Source organism: Theropithecus gelada, chromosome 8 (assembly GCF_003255815.1).
Source record: "Theropithecus gelada isolate Dixy chromosome 8, Tgel_1.0, whole genome shotgun sequence".
Taxonomy (NCBI): Eukaryota; Metazoa; Chordata; class Mammalia; order Primates; family Cercopithecidae; genus Theropithecus; species Theropithecus gelada.
The window spans coordinates 68,757,110-68,762,372 of record NC_037676.1 but is presented as its reverse complement, the minus strand read 5'-3'; the positions used below and the strand labels follow the sequence as shown (position 1 = coordinate 68,762,372).

The following is a 5,263-nucleotide window of genomic DNA, read 5'->3' as shown; positions in this document are numbered from 1 at the left end:
TTGCTGCCTGGGTGACAGAGGGAGACCCTGTCTAAAAAAAAAAAAAGAAGCTACCATTTTCCAGTTATCTTTGAATGTTATCTTTTATGTTTTACTTTTCATTGTGAATCATTGTGAACATATACAAAGATGAAAAGTGGAGCATATAGTACAATGAATCCTCAGTTACTTATCAGTGAACTTTAACAATGATCAACTCACTGCCAAACTTAAAAAAAAAAAACTTTTGTGTTTATTTATTTATTTATTTATTTATTTATTTTTAAGATGGGGTCTCACTTTGTCACCCAGGCTGGAGTGCAGTGGTGTGATCTTGGCTCCCCATAGCCTCCACCTCCCAGGCTGAAGAGATCCTCTCACCTCAGCCTCCTGAGTAGCCGGGACCACCTTTCTACTATCTACTGGTTAGTCTTGCAATATGATTTTAATAAAGTGTTACTTATTCTTGAACAATTTCTATGATGTCAACAGAGAGATATCAACAACAGTGATTGTAAAGTAGCTAGTCTTATAAGTCAAGAGTTAGGATCTTTGGTCCATTGCTCAGTCCATTTCAGGATCTAATCTATATTATTTTCTAGCTCTTATGGTTTATTGCTTGGCAGCTGATGCATGATTTCTTCCATGCAGGATGCTGTGACTTATTAATAAAGAACTTGAAAAATCTTACACTGAGTATTGTCTATTAGTTTCTTCTCAGTATAACCCCTTGCTTCAAGTCTTTCATACAATACATTGGTATCTGTTCCCAGCACAAAAACTATAATATATGAAACCAGTGTTCAGGGAAGAAGTCACCAGCATGGTAATAAACAGTAACTACCTTCTCTCATTTGGTTATCTAACTCATCAACTACTCTTTATCTTCACCTAAAATGAGACAATCACTCTTCATCATAGCCATCACACAACTGCTCTTCTTGAGCTAAATCACCCACATTAATGTTGTATTTCAGTCCTGAATTTTTTTTATTTTTATTTTATTTTTGAGACGGAGTAGTCTCACTCAGTCACCCAGGCTAGAGTGCAGTGGCGCCATGTTGGCTCACTGCAACCTCCGCCTCCCAGGTTCAAGCAATTCTCCTGCCTCAGCCTCCTGAGTGGCTGGGACTACAAGCATGTGCCACCACACCTGGCTAATTTTTGTATTTTTAGTAGAGATGGGGTTTCTCCATGTTGGCCAGGCTGTTCTTGAACTCCTGACCTCAAGTGATCTGCCTGCCTCAGCCTCTCAAAGTGCTGGAATTACAGGCGTGAGCCACCACGCTCGGCCTCAGTCCTGATTTTGATGTGAGTTTTTTGCCTAGTGTGTTTTTCCTATCCCTGGTTTACTGGTGAGCAGGATGTTTGGAAGCAACATGGTTCCTCGCTGTGATGGCTCTGAGTGCCTTGCTCACGCACCCTACCCTAAACACTACCCAAGCTTTTTCATCTATCTGTCCACATACTCCCTCATCCCATTTTATTTTGTAACCAATTCCACATATCGTATGATTACATCTGTTTACATCTGTAAGTATTTGAGTGTGGATCTGAAAAAGTTTTTTTTTTTTTACTTAGAAGAATGCTGTTTCGGCATCCTTTACTACTTCTGGTTTTTTGGTGAGATCAGAATTGCAAGTCAGGTCTCTAGGCTGAATGTTATGGCAAACTCTTATGTATTTAAACGGATGGCTTATTAATGACATGAGCAACCAGAGTTGCTATTAGCTGTTGATTTATGAAGCCACATGTTCAGCTTGTATGATGGATGTCATTAACATCAGGCTTGGCGGGCTCATTCATCTGTCTCTGCCCAGTGCTCTGCCGTCCTGAACGCGCTCAACAGATGGGGAATTTCATGGCCACAAATGGAATTGTTTATCCTCTCATTGTTCCCGTGTCAGCAATCAAACTAAATCCATTACACACCAATAAAAAGATCAGCCTGCTGCCAGTTCAGCTGTGGAAGGGGCCAAAGCTATGTTGAAGGGATTTAGAGTTTTAGAAGGGATAAAAAAGTAATAAGAAGCCACATAAAAATTAAGATCCCAGAGAAGAGTCTGAGTCTTTCATTCTAAAGCTGAAGGCTTTAAAGGATTTAAAAGGAAAGGCCAAGTAATTCAATATTTTCTTTAACACAAAATATACTCTAGAGACCCCTCTTTATGGATAGTGCATAGCTTTTATTGTGTGTTGATGGCTTTATTATCTCATTTCAAAAAGTCACAAGCACTCAAACTAGGCTTTGAACAAGGAGGAAATGTCAGATTCATAATGGAAAAGCTGCTAAAACTTTAATAGTGTTACTACTGGTAGGAAGATTTTCTTTTGTGTGGATAAATAGTTGTCTGTTCTTATAAAGTTGTTCCTCTTTGGTTTAGCTAGCAGGTTCTCTGTACACTGATTTGTAAAAGGAGGGTCCTCAGTTCTGTGGACCCCCCAGGCTGCCCTCCCAACATTCTCAATGGACTGTGGACCATAAATTTTTATTTATTTATTTATTTATTTATTTATTTATTTATTTATTTGAGACAGGATCTCGCTCTGTCACCCAGGCTGAAGAGCAGTGGCACAATCATGGCTCATTGCAACCTCAACCTCCCAGGCTTAAGCAATCCTTCCACCTCGGCTCCCTGAGTAACTGGGACTACAGGCATGTGCCACCATGTCTAGCTAATTTTAAAATTTTTTTTAGGGATAAGGTCTCACTATGTTGCCCAGACTGGTCTTGAACTCCTGGCCTCAAGGCATCCTCCTGCCTTGACCTCCCAAAATACTAGGATTACAGGCTTGAGCCCCTGTGCCTGGCCTGACCATGACTTTTAAAAGTGGACCTTGGACGCTTTTTGCTTTTTGCCAGATTGGTTTTATATCAGGATGTAAAAGGCAAGAGACCTTGGTGTCATCATTCACTGGTTATAGCTGAGTATCTGGGACATGCAGATTTCAAATTTATTTACTCAAAAAAGTTAGAGACGTTGGCCAATGGAAAATCAGGTTATCTGTAAAAAAAGAAATAAGACTGGTTGCATTGCTCTCTTTTTCATTCTATTCTGCAAATACTTAACGTACTACTGAATATGGCAGCTATTACGCTGGATGATAAGGATCTTAGATGATTAAGACAGTCTCCCCCTCTTAATAGATTAGATGGGGAGATAGACAAAAACACAAATGCTTGTAAGATGTGTTTACAGCACAGAGTGGTAAGTGGAGGCCTGAAGAGGATATTCTGAGAACTCAAAGGAGACCTCAACTTAGGGTTCCTTGACTTCCCTGGAGAGAAGGGTGGTGGAGAGGTGACAGGGCTAAGGAGTGAAGAATGGGCAGTAGTTTGCCATGAGGTTTGGAAGGTTATTTCAGGCACAGGTAAGAGCCTGAACAAAGCTATGGAGGCCTGAGATGGTTCCTGAGGGTGTGTGAAGCTGGGGAGACAGGAGACTGAAAATGGGGGAAAAGGCTAAGCTATGGTCAGACAATTTATCTTTTATCAAAGCACTCCTGGATGCAGGGTGGAGAATGGATTGCAGGGGGTTAAGAAATGGAAGCAGCGAAACCGTTAGGAAGCCGATTGCAGTGATCCAGGTGAGAAGTGGAGGGCCTGAATCAAGGGGTATTCGAGTGTGTCTGTATGTTTGGGGTGAAGAGGAAGGTGTGATAATAACTCAAAAGGTTGTTGAATTGAAAACCTTGAAAAATATGTAAAGTTCTTAGAATAGAACTTGTGTAACCTACACTGAATCAATGTTAACTCATATTTCTCTTTTTCCTCTTTGCGACTGTCTTAGTCAGCTTGGACTGCTATAACAAACTACCATAACCTGGGTTGCTTACTATCCATTTCTTACAGTTTTGGAGGCTGGGAATTCCAAAACCAAGCTCCCAGATGATTCGGTTTCCAGTGAAGGCTTTCTTCCCTGTTGGCAGGCAGCCAACTTCTCACTGTATTCATGTGGTAGAGACAGAGAGCTCTGGTCCCTTATCTCCATTGTAAGGGCACTAATCTCACCATGGGGCCCCACCTTCATAACGTCATCTAAATCTAATCACCCCCCAAAGGCCCCACTTCCTAATACCATCACTTTAAGGGTTGGGGCTTCAACATATGATTTTTTGGACGACATAGACATGCGCTTCATAGCAGGGACTGAGTAAATCCCAGTGGTAATAGCATAGCAGAATGGAAAAGCAGGAAGAGGAGTAAATGGAGGCATATGAGGAGCCAGGAAAGAAGAAGGTCATAAGTGAGAGGGGAGAGCACCCCTCCACATCATCTCCTGAAGTCTCTGCCCTGTGGGAAGAAGGGGAGGTGAGTTTGGTATTGGAGGTCTTGTGAGATGGTGGGAGTTTTGGGAACATTGAGGTCACAGCTGCCCTGGGCAGCAGCTGTAGCTGAGCTTGACTATTTCATGGAGCTGTGAGTGAACAGTTTGCCGTTCTTTCTGGATGACCAGTTTCTGCCAGCTTTTCTGTTTTGATATTTCATGATATGGCAGTCTCTTTCTTTATATTTAAGAGTTTTTAGTCATTATTGCCTGGCATAAACTGATCAGGATAACTGGAGGCAGATGGATGACCGGGTTTAGGGAATTTTTTCTACTTTCTGCTAGAAAGAATTATCTTCTACATAAGGTATGACAAACATTAGATCTGTCCAAGAAGCCAGCCATTTCACTTAGCCATTCAGTCAACAAATGTTACTGAGCGCCTCTAATACTGGTAAGGCATCTTACCACCTGGGGTTGCTGCTGCTTCAGGAATCAAGCTATGAACATGATTGTTTCCCCTGATGGATTGTGTGCTCCTTAAGGGATGGGACTGAGTCTTATTCATCTTTGTAGCCCCAGAACCTGGCACAGTAGTTGACACTAGGTGGTTATCAAGAGCAAGATCTATGTCTAGGTCCAAATCACTTGCTACCACTTGCTAGTAGTGTGACCTTGGTCAATTTATACAGCCTCTAAGGTTTGGTACAATCATTTGTAAAACAAAGATAATAGTAACATCTGCCCCATCATAATATTATACCATCACATTAGGGGTTAGGGCTTCAACTTATGAATTTTGGGAGGACACAAACATGCAGTCCTTAATAGAGAGTGAGCAAATCTCTATGGTCATAGCATAGCTATGTTTTGAGCATTAAATAACACAAACATGTAAAGCAGCTATAGTGTCTGGCACATAGGGGTTCAATCATATTATCGGTATTAGGTTTACAATAAATGTAATTGAACTGATGCCCTAGGACCTAGTCCGACAATGCTTCTTTGTATATAAA

General features: G+C 41.3%; 1 pseudogene; it reads right to left on the bottom strand.

Moving 5' to 3' along the window:
* Window positions 1–515: 515 nt before the first annotated feature.
* On the bottom strand, window positions 516–1,360 carry LOC112629828 (annotated as a pseudogene).
* Window positions 1,361–5,263: the final 3,903 nt, after the last annotated feature.